Here is a 19,952-nt window from a genome sequence, read left to right as displayed (position 1 = left end):
TTATATTATTTTATCTATGTTGGATTTAATTTCCTGTGAAGCTGCATTTTTGATCCATAGAAAAGATTTGAGCCATTGGTAGAACTGGACACATAACCATTTTTTTGTTTCTCTCAAGCTTGGAGTGTACTTTTCCCTCCTATGTTTATTTCTAAAACTCTTTTTCTTATATATGTGTTGTGACCTAGGCCCAAGTAGTTATTATCAGACACAATCAGTCCTAAACAAACATATTTTGTTAGAACAGCTGAGAATTACTTCATTCTCAGCTTAGTCTAAATTAAGTCCAAAACAAATTCTTCATAAACAGTCCTTGGGCCTTATCACCAACCTTTGTCTACTTTGGCACCCTGCCAAAGGCTTTTCTTGGCAAAGCCCCATGAAGTTCAGAAGCAAGAGACACCGACAAGAAACAAATATAATGTAGCAACGTTGCTTTCCTATAAAGATACCAAGAACCGTTGCTGCTCTTTTAAGCCTTCTGGGAGGGGCCAATCATTCCTGGCCTTACTCCCGAGTTGTCATTTTTGCTTTAGCTGCTCTTGCCTTCTGGCAGCTCTTTGCATGCATGCACTAGGAACAGGCTCCTCCTGTTCCTCTGCCTCTCTGCTATCCGCCTCTGGAGGCTCTGGAGTCCGCACATCGCTCCCAGATGGCCCTGGCCCCATCTCTGCCTCTGACACAGAGCCCTAGTCCGGGCCTTCCCCTGACTCCAGGACTGGCCCATTGTCCTCCCCAGGCTCCTCACTGTCTGACTCCGCTGCCAGCACCATAGGCTGTTGGCGGACCATAACAATATGTTCATTTTTAGTCCTGCTTTTTAAAACCATGAACTGCTTATGAACAAAATTCAGGTATGGATTTTACAACAAAAATAGTGATCAATGTAGAGCATCTTCTCAATAGGCCAAAATTATGATGAGTTCAGAGTCAATTAAAATAAGAAAAATGATAAATACATTAAAATGATAAATCCACTTAGAAATCCAGATGAAAATACAAGTCAGAAGTATTCCATATCTCTTATTTGTTTTTACAAGGACAAACTAATTTTTCCATCATTGTTTAGTTTCTTTGCCAATCAGGTTGGAGGAAAGTTGCAATCTGAAATTAAACATAAGCTTGTTAAATGTAAATGTGTATATTTTTATAGTACTCTTGGAAGATACAGTTCAGTGAACCTAGAACATTTATTTCCCCCTTTGCTTTTCCTCCAAATTGTAATGGAATAACCTTCTGTTATTCTTTTAAGACATTGAGAGTAATAGACCATCTATATCGCTTTTGATTTTAAAACACCCACTCGTACTGAAAGAAATATTTGATTAGAACCAGAAGGGTTTTTTTTTTTTCAGAGAGAGTTTGAAATTCAGAGTTTATTTTCCATCATCACCTCTGCACACATACACCAGTATGAGCATACAAATATAACAGGAATTAAACTTTTTCCCTCTTCATAGTGTTTGCAGCTACTTATTAAACACATATGTGATCAAGATTCTTCATCTAGGTGGAAGGAGAATTTTTTTTAAAAATGTAGGCAGCCCATTGACCTGTCTGTTTGCTCTCAGGACTCTTTTGAACAGCTGTGAGAAAAGGAGAGAGAAAAAAAGAGGTAATTTAACAAGCCCTATCCAGATGTTCGCATCATACACACACTTTAGCATGGTTTTATTTCATTTTCTGAAATCATTTTTCACCAGCCTGTTTTCTCAGCTGGGAAGTTTCTGGTGTAGTGTTTTCAAAAAAATATTGCATTTGGCATTACAAGAAAACAGAGCCTTTAAGACATTAAAAGGACAATATCCTTGTTTGACTTGGCCCAGAGAAGCAAGGCTATAGGAATTTTACATTTTTGTACCACCCAAAGAATAGGTAAAGGAAAATTTTCCACTCTTAAATCCTGGTTTACATGGGAATTTGAGAGTTGATTTAGCCTGAGTTTTCCTCTCTCTTTCTGTGCCCCCACCCCTTTGCAAGTATTCCACATCTTTCTATTAGCATTAAAAAAATACAACAAATTATGAACAAACTGTTAAAATGTTAGGAAGAATCCAAACTAATTCCCGCTGTTGACCATGAAGTTGATTAAAAGCTTCTATATAATTATAATAAGATGATATAATTATATGAAATTATAATTATATTCTGTTTTAGACAGGAAAAAAAAATAAGTTTTGGTCTCAACATATTTGCAAGACACCAAATTAGTAAAAGTTCTATTTTCTGTTTCATGCGTTTTTAATGGTTGATCTTGAAGGTCCACCCCCACCCCCAGTCTGGAGAGAAAAAAAGTAGAGGCAAATTAACAGAAGAGGCAAATGATGTAGATGTTAACTATGGGCTGAATCTGGCAAGATAGCAACCAGCAATTTTAAGGCTAGAGATAAGCTTTATAAAATGTGTCACAAAGAAAACTGTTAAATGCTTGTTAATTTGGAAAACTGGGAGGAAGAATTGCAAAGTTTGAATGGTGGGCCTTTGTAACCCTTATATAAAGTTTATGTTTTTGTTTCCCTGAATAGAGGGCAAATCATCATTGATGTGTTATTTGTGTCTTTAATGAAAATTCTAGTTTAGCCAAGTTACATCTGAGTGTCTTCTGCAATATAAGTGTATTCCCAAATAAGGGGTTAAATGAACAGGGAAATGAGATTTTTTGATGTGAAGCCTGAAAAACAGCTCCAACTAGATTTCTTTTTTCCCCCCATCAACTTTTTGGTGAGAAAGTAAATGATACCAGTGAGATTTACCACAACTTTTATAAACATTTCCTCACATAACTATATATCAACCTATATACTGTATATAGGAGATGCTTTGTAGGTATTTATGCACTGAATGGTTGGCTGTAGATAATAAAAAAATGGATGTAGAAGTAGTTTAATTGAAATACTAACAATTAAACCTTCAAATATCTGCGGAGGTTTCTCTAAAATTGACTTGTGGCCCCTGACACTATCCAATTCATTATCTCTTCCCTTCAGATTCCTCCCCATGACTTTGATAGTGTGGGAATAAGTCATTATGATCCCCGCTCTAGATGTGAGGATATGAGGTGGATGATATCATGATGATTACTGGCCTTTGAGGACAATATGCAATATGCAGCTAGGCTTATTCTTGATAGAATCACAAAATGGGCATTCAAACATATTTAAAATGCATTTTGAAGATTATTAAAATAATCTTCAGTTATATATCTCTGTGGAGATTTTCAGTCATCCAGGTTATGATTGTCCCAAAGGTGCTTTTTCAAGAGGCAACTGGGCTTTCTATTTTTTCTTTTTGCTTCTCATCCAAGAAACATCTTCAACTCTGACTGGATGGTGGGCAATGGAAGGATTTGTTCTCCTTGATTCTTTCCATTCTTGAAAAAGCATCTTTGGGACTTCAGTTATATAAGCTTTTGTTTTCAACTAGCAATCAATGAACAATGTTTTTAAATGCAAAAGAAGAGCAGGGGCTTTGTATCTAACCTATAGTGAGCTGAGCAGAATGGTAACAACACAGCTGTTCATTGACCATTCTCCCCAAAATTTATTCCAACCTGCCAAGTGCAGTCAACTCTGGTACTCATGGGGCAGCACAACTCAGAGACTTAATGGGTACATTCAGAGATTTTTTTGCCCAGCAGATGGCAATCAGTATGAGCCTAGATGAGCAAAACTATCTTTAAAGGAACAATAATCATTTTTACCTTGCATTAGTGCAGATTCTTAGAACATAGGTATAGAATTAGACATCTGTCATAAGGGATTTGAGGACGGTATATAAAAGCAAAGTCACAGGGACCAGATCAAACCTAATGTTTCCTTAAAGCCATTTACAGTATGTGTTTTCCTAAATAGATGATTTTAAAATTGTCAGGCAATCTTGGCATCAGTTACACTTCTTTGTGGAAAGTACTGGGATACTGTTACAAAGAAGCACTATTTGATGATAATTTTATATCAGATGGAAGGGAGAAGAGTCTTGGCAAATGGTCTTAAAGTCAGTTTATGCATACCAGATGCAGGCTGGAGTTATGCCAAGCCCTTGGTCATTTTAAAGATAAACTGAGATGTTTAAATTGGGTGAGCATGCAAAACATGAGACAAAGAATTGCAATATCAATGATATTGATATTTATTTATTCATTGTTTATTTATTTATTTATTTGTCATGTTTCTCCAAAAAGATGACCCACCTTGAAAAGAAGCCCTATCACATTTTTGAGCGCATGTGATCAAATTAAGTCCCACCCACAAAATTAGCCCTAATTAAGACCCCTCCAACCCTAGGGTGCGGGGGGTGGGGCGAGGCACACAGGTAAAAAATAAGCTAGGGTGGGGATGGGAGTGGTCGAGCTGATCTACTTAACAGGCCTCATACACCCTGACACCTGCCTTGCCTTCTGTGGCCACTCTCTGCAGCCACTTGCCACCACTCGCATGCATCACCCCGGCCTCCGTTTTGCCTTCAGATGCCAGCTGGAAGGCATCTGTAGCCAATAACAGGCCCCACACATGCGCTCCAGTCCACATGCATGCATGCATGTCCCCTGTACGCACCCTCCACATGCTCACGTGCCCCCTGGATGTGCCCTGCCCCCCGCGCATGCATGGCAGAGACCCAAAGATCAGCTGGCCAGTGGGAGGCGCACACGCATGCATGGTGAAGCTGAACTGGGGCAACAGCTCATGTGCCATTAGAGAGGGACTGGCACGCATGCCATAGGTTCACCATCATGGCCCAATACCAATCCAGACAACTGACTGTCCAGTCTCTTCTTAAAAGCTACAAGTGATGGAACATCCACAATTTCTGAAAGCAAGTCATTCCACTGTTGCTAATGCAGACCAGTGAGATTTTTTTTATATATATACTTTTTCAAGAAAAGGATTAATCAGAATCTTGAAACTCTGGGCTGATAAAGTAAAAGCCAGATACGACTATTCCTTCTTTAAAGAAGACTGAAAATGAGTGAGAGGTGACTAGAACATTTTGGGAGTTGGGTTGCACACCTGCACACCACAATATAGTAAAAACAATCAGCAAGTAGCTATCTGGCCGGAAGCATACTGAATAAATTAGACACTTTGGGATTCATGTTTTGCCAACATGTAAAAAAATGTCGAAACACAGAATGCAAAGGCGTGAATTACAGTTCATAATTAGAATAAAGAGCAATGCAATTGTGATTATATTTGTGTTATTGTGGGAAAATATTTTGATAACTTTGGATGCTTTCCAATATATTTCAGAAATGGCTAGACTCAAATAGCTGCCATTTGAACCCAGGGAGCATTAGAGTCATCTTTCTATTGTTAATAAAAAAAAGTGTGTTTAATGAACTGATTGTCCTTTATAAACCTTGTACTGCAAATTGGGGTTAGAAAGATAGTTTGGTCCATTATTGGCCAGCTCTTTCATTCATTCCTCCTGGAATTGCTAGGTTTTTGGCTTGTTTGTTTCTGTCTTTAACTAGACAGCACTTACTATATGAGAAAGCAAGCAGGTCATTCTTCTTATTTTTTTCCTAATTCTTTATGCCCACTTTTAGTATAACAAATGCATTCTTATAAATTGGGCCAAGCAATATGAGACAATAGACAAATATCTTTTGTCTTCAAGCTCCTGACTGAAAATCCATAAGACTAAAATGCAGCTACAGAGGTTTGCCATTGATTGGATAGGGAAGAAAGAAAGAAAGAAAGATCAATCTGTTCCCTGTGGGAAGTAGTTCAGCCAGTGGTGTTCTCTCATGTTGGGTTTCTTCCCATCTCTTGTGCTGAGAAGAGTGGCTGCAGCAAAGCAGAAGAGGACTTTTTAAGTCAAATGCACTCAGAAGTAATTCTGACCAATAAAATGATAGAATCATGGAGTTGGAAGAGAACAGATCAGTGGTGGGTTCACAAGAACCGGTAGTGGAAATTTTGAGTAGTTCGGAGAACCGGTAAATACCACCTCTGCCTGGCCCCGCTCCCAATCTATTTGCTGCCTCCCGACTCCCAGCTGATTGGATAGAAGGAAAAAAATCAGGGCTCACTTGACAAAGGAGAAAAAAAACAAGACACCGTTGCTTTAAACTGATCGGCTAGAAGGAAAAAAATCAGGACGCTTCTCAGCCAGGAGATCACTTGCCAAAGAAAAAGGAGGGGAAAAAAAGATGCCGTCGCTTTAAATTGAGAAGCCAAGAAGCAGCTGCTGGAAGGAGGTTCTTACTTGCAGAAGCGAAGTGACATTCAACAGTTCGTTTCTAGGTCAGCTGAACAACAAACTGGATAAGAGGAGGGATTCTTATATGGTTCTATGTTTTTGAAGTTTTGGGGTTTGTGCAACATGGGCTTTGTATTTCTAAAAAGGTTTGGGCAATTTCCATTGTGAAATAACCTGTCTTCAATGAGTTTTCTGCCTCCTTGGAAATGGAGCCGAACTTCTGGCTTCCACTTTCTATTTTCTCTAAGCACCATAGCTGTTTTCTTCTTACAAAATGTCTTTTATGCAGCTGGCATGAATGTGGAATGAGTATCAGGCAAGTAACCTTCCCCTGGAGTGGGGAGGGAATGTGGATTTTGCAGTAACCTTCCCCTGTCACGCCACGTCACGCCCACCAAGCCACACCCACAGAACCAGTAGTAAAAAAGTTTGAAATCCACCACTGCATAAGTCTATCTTAATATGCTTGTAAGAACTCTTGTAATCTTTGTCTTTTAGGCTTGCTGTCAAACATCAGCCATAATACTAATGACTGTTTTGAACAATAGGCAGGTTGTATTACACGAATGGCTATTTTATATATGAAATTATGACTGAAATATTTCTGCACCTATATTGGTTCACACTGTCAGGAAGTTTCTCCTTAGTTTTAGGTTTGTTCAGTTTCCATCCATTGCTTCTTGTTTTGCCTTCTGGTGCTTTGGAAAATACATTGCCCCCCCTTCTTTCTGGCAGCCCCTTAAAAGCCTGTTGCCTATCACACTCTTGGGCAAAGCATATGAGCCATTTCTCCTTTCAGTGGTCCATGAAAGTGCATCTATAGTATGTAGATAATAAAGTTGAAAAAAGATGAACAACGTTTTTTTCAGAAATATAGATATGTTGAGGCTGGGTGTGACAATGAATGGCTGGGAGGGGAGGGGCCAGGCGAGGCACCCCTTGACGTGAGTGACATTGAGTTGGCCACACCTACCCAGTCACATAACCATCAAGCCATGCCCACTGTCACGTGACCATCAAGCCACCCCCACAAAATAAGCCACGCCCACAGAACCGGTAGTAAAAAAAAAAATAGAACCCACCCCTGGAACAGATCTGCCACTGAATCTATTCCCCTGTTCAGTGCAGGAATCCAAATCAAACCCTTCCCAATAAATGATTATTCAACAAAGAGGAGCCCATAAAATCTCTGAGTCCTTGGACCCAGTGGTGGTATTCAGCTGGTACTATCCAGTTCAGGCAAACTGGTAGTGGCGGCTGCGGGTGGCTCTGCCCACCCACCTGGATGTAATCATGTCCCATTTTTCCACATTTTTGATACTCTGCGCTTGCGCGGAGGTGGCACGTGTGAGCTAAGCTAGCCAGTTCACATTTGTGAACCAGTAGCGAAGGTAAGTGAATAGTACCCCTGCTTGGACCCACAATAAAACCATTCTAATTTGTGGGATATTTTTATGATATGCATCATCAGAAACTGTCTTAACCTGAACATATTATTTCTTGTCCTGGCCTATGGAATGACAGAAAGGAGCGCCTGGCTTTCTTCTACTTGACATCCTTTCAATACTTGAACGTGTGAACATGTTCTTGCTTGGTTTTCTATTCCCAAGATTCAACACAGCCAAATCTTTCAATCTTTCTGTATAAAACTTTGCCTGCACCTGTTCCCTTTAGTCTGAATTCCTCTTAATGGGTGGCATCCAAACTAGATCCAGTTCTTCTGGTGAGTTTTGACCAATGTAAAATAGGTTTGCTCTTACTTCCCAAGATTTTCAAATGTCTATTGATGTAGTTTACAATTGCATTTGCATTCCTACATGGCTTGGTATCTATCAGAACATCTATCCTGCAAGTTTTAAAACACTATGCATTTTACAGTGATGATGTTATTACTTTAATAATAAAATGTCTGCAAGAAAACAACCAAGGTCAGAGAGCACAAAAGGACCCCACAGTTCAATCCTGAACTACAAATATTCTCTTCTATCAGTACTAAACATTTTTAGAGAGGGGATACTGAGAATCTCCATGCCAGATGGGGTTCCAAAATATACCTCTTGGTGGCTGTCTCTACACCCTGAAATAGTTGTCTCCTGAAGCATGGTGAGGAGGAAGCTGATAATTTTAATTTCCAGGGCATTTAGGTGCTGATAAAAATGCTAATTAGGGTAAATGCTGATTAGTTTTACATGCTATTACATTTTATTTTCCTTTTTTTCCCAAGTAATTTATGGTTTGGTGTATCCCTGTAAATTGCATTGTCAAATAGGCTTATTTAAATAGCCAAATAAATGAAATATGTTTTTTTTAAAGCCACATTGCATTTCTGACTTTTGTTCATTTTGTAATCAGCTGTTATTGCAACATCCTTTCCTAAGTAGTCCCAAAAGTGCTCTTTCAAGAGGCAACTGGACTTTGCTTTTTCTTTGAAGACGTTTCGCTTTTTATTCAAGAAGCTTCTTCAGTTCTGACTGGATGGTGTAGAATGGAAGAATTTATACTCCTTGATTCTTTCCATTCCCCACCATCCAGTCAAAACTGAAGAAGCTTCTTGGATGAGAAGCGAAATGTCTTTAAAGAAAAACCAAAAAGTCCTCTTGCCTCTTGAAAGAGCACCTTTAAGACAACCATGACCTGGATGAATGAGAATCTCCATAGACTTTTCCCAAGTACTATTCCCATTCCATACTTGTTCATTTTATTTGTTTCCTATATGTACAACTTTGCATTTGTCTCTATTACATTTCATTGCATTATTTTCAGCCTGTTTCCCTAAGCTAACAACAAAATCTTGAATTTTATTTCTGTCTTCTAAGGTATTAGCTATCCCATTGAATTTTGCATCATTTGAGAATGCCATGAACATTCTCTCCACCTTTTTATACACATCGTTAATGATAAGACGGGTACAGAACTGAACTTTGTGGCTTGACATCTGATCTTTCTCTATATTTCTTCCAGTTTGGTGAAGAACTGTTGCTGAGTAGTTTTTGAGTATGATTTTTCAACAATATAATCAGCTTGTGTCATGCCATCCAGACTGTATCTAACTAGAATATCACTGGGTACTTTGCCAAATGCTTTGGTGAAATCACAATACTAAATTTACCGAATGACAGAATAAAGAACAAAAATAACCTTGGTCTGAAAAGTCTTGTTCCCATTAAATTTATATGGGCTTCTTCTTGCTTACATTGTGTAGGTAATTTCTTATGATTGTAGGCAATCTTTTATTATTGTATCCAAATTCTTCCTAGGACATCACTTTTGTTTTGCATACATATCTTTTTAATTACTTTTTAATAGTAATTCTAAGTCTCTAAGTGAGTAATTCTAAGTCTCTTGAGTATTTTTTTTAAAATTTAAACATTCTAAATATGCAAAAAGTGGAATTATGCTTTCCTTCTCTTTGTTATAATAGAATAACATGGATGGGAAGGTTTATATAAGGATCATGCACTGAGTTAGGTGATAAATAAAACACTGTGTGAGACTGTATGTGTGCTGATATCAAAACAATTACTACAATAAAAGCAACTATTTACACCTTTCCTAGTTGGTTAGATACATCACTTTGAAAAGGTGTAGATAATTGCTTTTATTCTGAAAGAAGAATTCTGATTGAAAAAGAAAGAGTTGTGACATCCAAAGAATAGATTTATTTTCTCTTCAAAAATACAGATATATTCATTTATTTATTATTTTATTTTTTATTATTCATATTTCTATGCCGCCCACTCTCCGAGAACTCTGGGCGGCTTATACCAAAGACAGCATACTAAATAGCATATTGACCCCAACAATCTGGGTCCTCATTTTACCCACCTCGGAAAGATGGAAGGCTGAGTCAACCTTGAGCCGGTGAGATTTGATCCGCTGATCTGCTGAACTATCTGCTAGTTGGCAGATCTTGGTAGTTGGTAAATTCTTGTTTTTGTATCTTCTACAAAGAAATAAATGATGGTATTTCAAAGGCATGCTCTAAATATGATAGAGAAGTCAAGCAATAGCATCACCATCTGGAGTCATTCAGTCAAATAGGTCTCAACAATAATAAAATAGTGCCCCTGTAAGTCAGATATTCATGATATACCAAACCTAAGGTTCCATGTTGCCCAATTTGCTGGCCAAAATATTTACAAAGAATATTTCTGTGGAATCATGGAGCATTGCTGAGCTATGAAACTCAATCTTTGTGTTGAAGTGTTGAATTCCATAGCTCAGGAAATCTCAGTACTCAAAGATCAATATATCACTTTATGCCACAAAGAACAAAAATACAAGAAGATTCTTCTTTTTGTAATAAATGAAGCATTTTGTTTAGTTTCTAATATTCAAGTAATTTATAGTATTGATTTATTATATTCGAACATTTAGTGTGAGGCTAAAAATGACTATAATAGACTGTTTTGTTCATAAAAGCTTTCTAATAATAAATTTAGTGTAATTGGCAACTTAACATAATGTCAGAGTTGTTGGCAGATAGTAATTCCTTACTGTCACAACCATTCCTGAGCCTGATTGGAATTAGCTACCAAGACCAGGGTCCCCATCTTATTCTATCCCCTGAGTATCCAACTTCTAATGAGTAAGGCAAAGATATTTCAAAATAACAGTGCCCCGTAATCAAGAGAGCTTCATCAGGATGAAAATGTGTCGAGCTCTGTTTATCCAAGATGAGTTCATATGTTTAGCTCCAGAAAATAAAAAAGGGGAAGTTTAATATACCCCCTAACCTTTTCAGCAGTTTATATCTCTTCGGAATTTCACCAGCAGATATAGGTTATGTGAAAAAGTTCAAATTTGGAAGTTACTCTAACATCTTGCATGATATGTTGGATGTGCATTGGGAGGTAGGGAACAGTGGGAACAAGATTTTTTTAAAAAATTAGCATACCCTTTCCTCTTGTTAGTATTATCTGCAGATCTCCTATGCCTGCCTGAACTGCAACTGACTGGCAAGAGTGTCTAATACTTTTGATAGATTGTGAGGACATAACACAATAACAGCTAACAGAAGTTAGAAATGGAAGAGTTAAAAGGGTAGATTCCTCCCAGGCAGCTATGTGGAATGATATTAATTCCATGGGATTCATCAGGGCAAGATGAAACTTGTATCTACTGTAGATAGTGTCCATGAGAATATGGTCTTCTCTTCTTTCAAGATGCTATAATGAACAGAGCATCTAAGTGGAGTTTGCAGCCATCATAAAACAAATATTTTCAGAAAGTGTAAACTGAATCCACAGCCACAGCCCAGTAGTATTTTCTTAAATGGTCAATTAAAGCATTTAAAACACTGAGATTAAAAATGTAGCTGGGAGGGAGATCACAAGCAAACTCAAAATTTGGGACCAAAGAATCTGCCACCTTCCTTTCCCCATTGCCTGCCTGCCTGCCTCCCCTTTAGCAATAGTGCTCCATTCCCAGATGGGGGGGGGGGGGCGGGGGAATGCATTTTAATGCTGCATCTGAAGGATGAGAATAATGGACAAAATCTTGTGATTCTTTCAATATGAGGAAAGGAAAAATTAGTCTGAAAAGCCATTTTCCCTTGCAAACTCTTCTGTTTTACAGTGCATTTCAAAAAGGATGCTTGTTGTGATACATGAAGGCTTCTCCTGAGGCCAAATATGATCTTCGTTCTTCAGATGGCAGATTTGGAAGTGTGGTAGACCAGGACCAAATCAACATATTGATTTTAACATTAAAGCTCTGGAGCTTAAGGTATTCATCTCTTTATACATATATTTATGTTATTGAGATATCAAACTTTGGAAAATCTTCTCTAGATGCTTCTGTCAAGTATATTGAGGAGGAAATCCACTAAGAAAACGTGGCCTTGTCCGTTACGGCTGCTGCTGTACCTACAAGAAATTTCCAAGGCCATTGTGGCCTTGTAAAGTTTATCATCTTCCTTTCTGTTATTTATATATGTCTACCCTTATTGATTCTTACTGCTTTCTATTCTGAGTTGAATACTTACAATGCCCTGTTTGCATTTAGGCTTCATTGTATTTTAATACCTTTAATACAAGTCACTCAGAAAATCATCAGAAAGCAAACTAACTGGCAAGCATGCTGTAATGGGCATTTAACACAATTGTATTAGTAAACGATAGTAATTTCTTTAAAAAAACATAATATAGAAAGGAAACTTTGCTAGCAAAAGTTAAATCATAGAATAAATCTGATTATCCTGATTATCATTAGAATAGCAATAGCACTTAGACTTATATACCGCTTCACAGCCCTCTCTTAGCAGTTTACAGAGTCAGCATATTGCCCCCAACAATTTGGGTCCTCATTTTACCACCTCAGAAGGACGGAAGGCTGAGTCATCCTTGAGCCTGGTGAGATTCAAACTGCCAAATTGCAGGCAGATGGCAGTCAGCAGAAGTAGCCTGCAGTACTGCACTCTAACCACTGCTTGGCTCAATGGTAAAGAGGTGGTAATGGTAAAGAGGTGCACAGGTTAGAATGCAGTATTGCAGGCTGAATCTGCCCACTGCCAGGAGTTCAATCCTGACTGGCTCATAGTTGTCTCAGCCTTCCATCCTTCCGAGGTCGGTAAAATGAAATTGTTAGGGGCAAAATGTTGACTCTATAAACCACTTAGAAAGGGCTTCAAAGCGTTATGAAGTGGTGTATAAGTGTAAGTGCTATTGGTATTCGCATTAGATATACTTTATATTGAAACATTTTTCTGATATGTCTAAATAGGCTTTTATAAACCATAGGATGGAATGGAGTGTTATTAGTACCTTTAAATAAATATGCACATACAGTATACTATATTTAAAACAGCAACAACCACTCTACAATCTTTTGAAAGGGCATGGCAAGAGTAATTGACCAAAAACAGTGACTAATAGGGATAGAAGATGTGAATTAGATAAGATGGATGGTACACAAATCAAACCAATCAATCAATCAATCAATCAATCATTGGCAGTCATTGATTGTCACCTTGCCTAACTACCCAGGTCTAATTTATTCTGAAACTTTGCCTTTCAGTCATCAAGTCCTTTGGGTGTTTCTGATTTTAAGGTTCTACCCAAAGACATGCTGGGGCTCTGAACTGGATGGGCATGTGTTGCCGATTAAAGTATACGAGATTGCTTGGGATTGCTGATGAACTGAAGGAAACCTGGGCCACTGGCTCCAGTGTGAAAACAATCATTCTGAAATTTCACTGCTTCCCTAGAAGTGTTTTCTATATGTGTGCGTGTGCGTGTATGTATATATTTATATACATGTATCCCAAGTTAATTGGGCTTTTACGCACTATTATACTTGTCACCATGCCAGGTTCTACATTTCGTCCAAGGGTGAAATGAAAACTCCAAATTCATGTGGTTTTGAAACAATTTTAGTACAAGCATTTCAGTGAAGAATTATAAAGTGGGAAAGACAGGCTCTTGTATCTCATCTGGCTATGAAGGGTCAGAATTCATCAACCCTTCAACCTGCCACAAGAGACTTTCAGGGTGTGTTAAAAAAAGTATGGAGCACATGCATAGTACACACACACACACACACACACACACACATTATATGTACAGTTCATCACCTGGTAGTATGCATTAGGATGAAATTGTATACAATCAAGAAGTCACAACTGAGTGTGAAACTGGGCTCTTCGTATGAGCCAAAGATGTATGAGTGATGCATATGCGATAGGACAGTTTAAAACTTAAATGGAAAACAAAGTATAAATAATCCACAAAGATCTTGAAATTGACTTTTCTTCTTTTCCTTCTTTAAACTCATTTTTAACTCAACAAGCCCACCAAGTCCTTCTTGGTCGTCTCATCAATCCTGACAAGAAGATTAGAGTGAGATAAAGTGTAGATTAATCAGAATTCATCCAAGTGGTTTCATGACTAAATGGAGCTTTGACCTTGGATCTCAGAATTCTAGCCTTTTTACAGACTGGCACATTTTAAGAATTTTCCAAATTAAAACACAGTTTTAATTTCTTTTAAAAGTACATTAATAAAGGTGAATGCCTTGTCACAGAGGGCTTCTGAAGCTTTAAAGTCAGAGGGAAATATAAGCAAGGAACCATCTAGAGAAGCTGATGGCAATTCTCCCATTGAAACACTAGATTTAATTGCATTTACCTTAAGGGACAAAATTTCACAGAGGGAAAAAAATACAGTAAAATATTAAATGAAAAGGGGAAATAATAACAGGGTGGAATTTTTGCCAATTCAGCTTGGGTGGTAACTGGCTATAAATATTACAACTAATGAACAAACTATTATTGTTAGTGTTAAATATTTTTTAATATATCTTTATCTCAAGGTGGTAAGCGTACCTAATGTCTCTGGTTTACCTCAAATGACACAACAATCCTTCACAGGGATATCCACATGGTGGGTCAAGATAGCAATTATGATTGTGTGACCAAAACCCCACCCCCTTTGGATTGCAGTGCAGATTAAAAAGGGGTGGATCTTCAGCCACAGAATTTTGATTACCACCTTGATATTTTGATGCTCTCCTATGCAGAAACTCCTAATTCTGCATAAGTGACTGGAATAAGGCTAAAATCGGACTGGAACATAGTTTAAAACATAGTAAATGTTAGATCATTCCAGTTGGCTACCTACTTTTGGGATTGGACGGATGGATGGATGGATGGATGGATGGATGGATGGATGGATAGATGGATGGATGAATGAATGAATGAATGAATGAATGAATGAATGAATGAATGAATGGTGTTTCATGTACCAAATCCGCAGAATATATAATCTGCATGTCAAGAAGGATTAGGTATGGTTGGTATTGAAGAATCAGTAGTGACTTCCTTATATTCATGAGAATTTGGAGATAATTGTCAATATACAGAGAATCCCATTCAAAACCTCAGACTACTAACTGGAACATGTTTATTTCAGACAGTAAAACCTATCAATTAAAATATAATACAAAATTATGTCATTTTTTTTTCTGGATCCCCCTCTCGAAACACGCATTCTTATTTACTGGGCCATTAGCTTCAATGGATTAGAAAAACAAAGAAAAAGATTTAATTTACAATGGATGCTGCGGGAGAAAAATAGGAAATGGATTTATATGATCATTCTCCCCCAGACCTCTCTGAATTGTAAAAAACCCTGATTTATCCAAATGCAGCGGAGATGGAAAACATTTAGACTATATTGCATCTGAACTTGCAACCCAACTATTGCTTCTACATTACTAATGAGTGAATGAGGTGCACATCAAATGCCTGGATATTTTTAGCTATAATCCCAAATATGGGCAGGGCAATGTAAAATTACAGAGCGGTGTTTGCAGGTTTTCTATACATGCTCAAGTGAGATCAGGAGGATTTCTTTCTGGTTTAAAAAGCACAGAGCAAGGTTATATGGCCTTTTTGACAAGAATATTATTGTTTATAGCTAGAATATGTGGAAAAGATTGAAAAATTGAGTAACCAGATTGATTAATGTGAGGAATGGCTATTACAGATTGGGCACTTATACATGGAAAAAGGGAAAGTAAGAGGACAGAGGCATAGAAAATCATGCCCAACATAGATGATGTGAAGCTAGGAGTTTGCTCTGCCTTGTGAACTTTCCAAATGTATCCATGGGACCACTCTGTATATGGAGTGCTGGACTGCAGGGGTTTATGGCTTGATCCATTTGGGGACCTTCTTATGTTCTCATTCACTTAAAAGATTTAAATTATTGCTATATTTAGAGAATAAAGTATCTCAGGACTGGGCGAGGGAAGCTATTTTTCACATCTACAGCAAGAGAAGTATAACAAAATAAGATGAGTAATGATCCCTGATGGATTTGATATATACAGAAACATATTTTTTTTGAGTTTATGAACTGGTTATTTTCTATGTATGATTTGAAAAGCAACTGTTGAAGAATATGTTTTTTTTCTTCATTGTATAGATGTATAAAGACTATATATTATAATACAGTAAAATTAACTGTGTCAGCTGTGAAACCTTTTCATTTGTTGGATAGCTTATTTGTCTGTCAATATAAAAAAGCCGAGCTTTGGCATGAGTTCCAACAGTTCTTGGCAGCTTCCACCAGTAATGATTTGTGGAGCTACACAAATTAGATGGCCGGTCAAGTTTCACTTTTGGGGAGGGCTAGGAATGCACAGGGGAGCATATTACAAGAACTTACTAACAGTTTGCATCAATCCATGCAAAACAGTTTCAGGTCTCACCTAATGTGTAACGTTGAGAGTGCCTTTTAGTATAACAAAGCCTTCAGAACCCCATTCTTCAAGGTTGTAATCTGGAGATGATGTGTGGCCTTTTCAGCAGCAAGCCATTATTTATAATGGAGGGGTCATTCACTGGGCAGGGTGGTCAATATGTCATTCAGGTGCTGTAAAAATCAAGCTCAAGAAATTCTAGAAGGGAATTCTTATTAGGGACATATGGCCTATTAAGGCACAGGCATAATTTGTTGGATGCTCATGGCATATTCTGGGCTCACTTTAAGAATAATACAAAGTTAAAATAATTTCACATAAGAAATATGTCTGATGCTGCGCTTAGTTTAACGTGGAAACCATTTATAGATTATCATTCTGTCCATTTGAAACACATCCAAGGTTAAGCATTTCAGAGCAGATAGTCTCCAACATTTCATTCCATTTCATGGCAGCCCCAGATTTGATTGGCTGAAGTACCTAACCCCCTCTCTCCCATCTCAAGGCGGGTCCCTGTTCTATGTAATTATTTCCTTCTGGTCTACCAGATAGCTGTTCTCTGTAGTTGCAAGTCTGTGTGTGTAGGGCTTTTTAACAAGAGACTTTTCATTGACCCTTCAATAGCTCATGATACATTATCATCATCTTCCATTGGACAACAGAGCCAAATTGGTGCACTGGTTAGAGTGCAGTTACTGCAGGCTACTTCAACTGACTGCTAGCTGCAGTTCAGCAGATCAAATCTCACCAGCTCAAGGTTGACTCAGCCTTCCATCCTTCCGAGGTGGGTAAAATGAGGACCCAATTTGTTGGGAGCAATATGCTGACTCTGTAAGCCACTTAGAGAGGGCTGTAAAAAGCACTATGAAGCGGTATATAAGTCTAACTGCTATTGCTATTTCAGGTTCTGCCTAGGCTAGGTGAAGCATGCTTGCCTTCCCCTGCCTTTCCTTTCTTTTAAAGTTGCATGTAGTAACATTGCCAATTTATTTCAATAAAGTTGAGCCATTAGTTCTTCTTTGCTTCAAAATTTCCTTGTATGTTCCTGGAAGGTAGGATTTGTCCCATATTGCTTTGATCCCTAACATTACAGTGACAATGGTGCCATAATGGAAAAAAGAAAAACTTTGAAGGTTCTGCACCAGTCAAAGAAACAGTACAATGGGTAAAGATAAAGATATGGGGACTAGTGAAGAGGAACAGTCCCTAAAAGGAAAAAATACCTAATGGTAGATTGGTCTTACATAAAATCAGCCAATGAGGGATTGACTAGTATCTATAATCTGGACCAGAATTTCTGAAGTAGGTTTAGGAAATAGCAGGAGACAAGCAAAGTGGAATTGCCCGCAGTGCAATTGATTGTAAGGCTGGGACTGTGAGTGAGAGTGAATCAGAATAAAAGTTATCTTTATTTTCTTCTTTCCTGTCGAACCATAAGGATGTCCTCATATCTTGAAGTTTATGTGAACTAATTTCTTTCCCTTAAATATATAGGTACAGAAGTCTCTCTCCCTACAGAGATGCTATCTATTTCCATTGTTTTATTTTTTTTTCTGCCTACATTGTCTGCTTTCGATTTTTTGATTAGATGTTTTTACAGTTGTAAGGGAAGGGGAAATTCTAGGCATCTGCTAATATCTGATAACTTTCCTAAAAATGAAACAATGTATTTGACCCATGAGCTCTACTAGGAGAAGTATACACACTCTTTCCAATTGTTGATAGGATATACTGCCTTTCATTTAGGACAGTTTTGTGTATCTGTGATGTAAAATCGTAGATACTGGGATTTTAGTAGCATCATATGTGACTCCTTGAATAGATTATGATATGTTTTGTTAGTTCTGTTATGCATTGTTGCTATTGGATGAACATTTATTTGAGAATTTATTGCTCTGGTGGAGCTAGTGACAGTAATGAACCTCAAGTAACATTATATTGGTAAACATAATGTATATAGCTATACATTATCCAATCATTTGGGGTGGATATCTCAGTGCACCGTATAATAAGCTGTGCCATCTAATTCAGTCATTATATTACTGATTTCAACTCCCAGGGATTCTAATTGTACAATTTGTGATTTTTCTGCCAGTAGTTATTGCTAAGATTAGGTTTATTCAAATGTTCTGTCTGAATATGTTGATTTTCCAAATTAACGTATACTTTTGCAAAGGGAGCCATGTTATTTGTTATTCGAAGCTTGACTTTTTTAGTAGGGTACAACTAGTAAAATTACTGTCAAATTACAAAAGACTCTTTAATTTTAAAATAGTCTTTTAAGCAAAGAATAATCTTTGTAAAACTCATTTAAAAAAGTATCAGACATCATAACTGTAATTTTCAACTGCTTATTTCAGTTATCCTTTGGAAAATATTTTGGGGACACTAAAACAAAACCCATTTTATGCTGAAAAAATATATTTTCTGTGAAGATTTGATAATCTTCCAGGTAGATCTCCAAGAGTATTCATACAAACCTCCAAGAAACTAACAATACTAAGAGACACAAATGCAGAAAGATGTTCATGAGACCAGGAAAAATAAATCAAAATAGTAAGCTTTTGCAAAGTTGTTGGCTTTGTCTGGCTTTTCAGATCAACTTTGCAGGACCAATAGCTGGGCAAGTACAGAGCCCTCTCACAATAATGGAACTTGTTGAGGATTTGAGATGGCAGAATCATGCTGCTTTATCCCATCACACTAGGGGTGGGTTCTACTTCCCTTTACTACTGGTTCGCAATGGGGCCGCATGTGCGCGCTTCGCACGTGCACTCTTCTGCATAAGCGCAGAAGCGTTTTGATGATGTCAGGGCCAGTGGGCGGAGCCTCCCACCAGTTTTACTATTGGTTTTATAGAACTGGTGCAAACCGGGGGCAACCCACCACTGCCTCACACCCCCACCCTCCCCCAAAAAACCCAAGGAGAATCAGGATGTCATAACAGATCTGCTGAAGCTAATGTGCCTCACACAGGGCAAAACAATACTAATAGCAGTTTCCTGTACTGTTGTTCAATATTTTTGTCTTTCAATATTCAATATGAGCATACAGATTCAAATAATATTTGTTGTGTACTAAATTCCTGTCCTGTATTAAAGTTTTTACATACAAAATTAAACACACATATCTGGGAGGGTTCTTGTTTTCATTCTTCTTTAGCTCAGGCTAAAAATTAAATTAAAACTAAAATTACCATATTTTTCGGAGCATAAGATGCTCTGGAGTATAAGATGCACCTTAATTTTGGGGGAGGAAAAGAAGAAAAAAATAATTCTGCCTCTGCCTACCAGCATCCATTGGTATTCATCTGGCTAGTATCCTTAGCAAACAGCCTGATCAGCTTCAGCAAATTAGCCTGATTAAGCATGAGCAGCTGACTGGTGGATGGCCTCCTGGAATACCCCCAATCAGCTGTTCCCAGAGGTGAACTTTAGCAACAGGTTCATTGGTTGTGAGCATGCACATGCCTCATTGGGGCAGATATGCAGCTTCAAAAATGCAGCTGATTGTTGCAGGGCACTCCAGTGAGTATAGCAGAGGAAGCG

At 37.9% G+C, this 19,952-nt stretch overlaps 1 long non-coding RNA gene across 2 annotated transcripts in view; it reads right to left on the bottom strand.

Annotated features, from left to right (window-relative positions):
* Nucleotides 1-1,396: 1,396 nt before the first annotated feature.
* The window catches only part of LOC148114532 (uncharacterized), a 39,751-nt gene continuing 21,195 nt past the window's right edge, over nt 1,397-19,952 (bottom strand). For both annotated transcript variants that reach the window (XR_015732994.1, XR_015732995.1), the window contains exons 2-3: nt 10,027-10,144; nt 1,397-1,586 (exon numbers count right to left, since the gene is read on the bottom strand). This is a non-coding gene — a long non-coding RNA (uncharacterized LOC148114532). The remainder of the gene's footprint in view (nt 1,587-10,026; nt 10,145-19,952) is intronic.

The sequence above is a fragment of the Pantherophis guttatus genome, chromosome 3 (genome assembly GCF_059756535.1).
Source record: "Pantherophis guttatus breed Tessera chromosome 3, ASM5975653v1, whole genome shotgun sequence".
Classification (NCBI taxonomy): Eukaryota; Metazoa; Chordata; class Lepidosauria; order Squamata; family Colubridae; genus Pantherophis; species Pantherophis guttatus.
The sequence above is the reverse complement of the archived record's forward strand: the minus strand, read 5'-3'. Positions and strand labels throughout refer to the sequence as shown.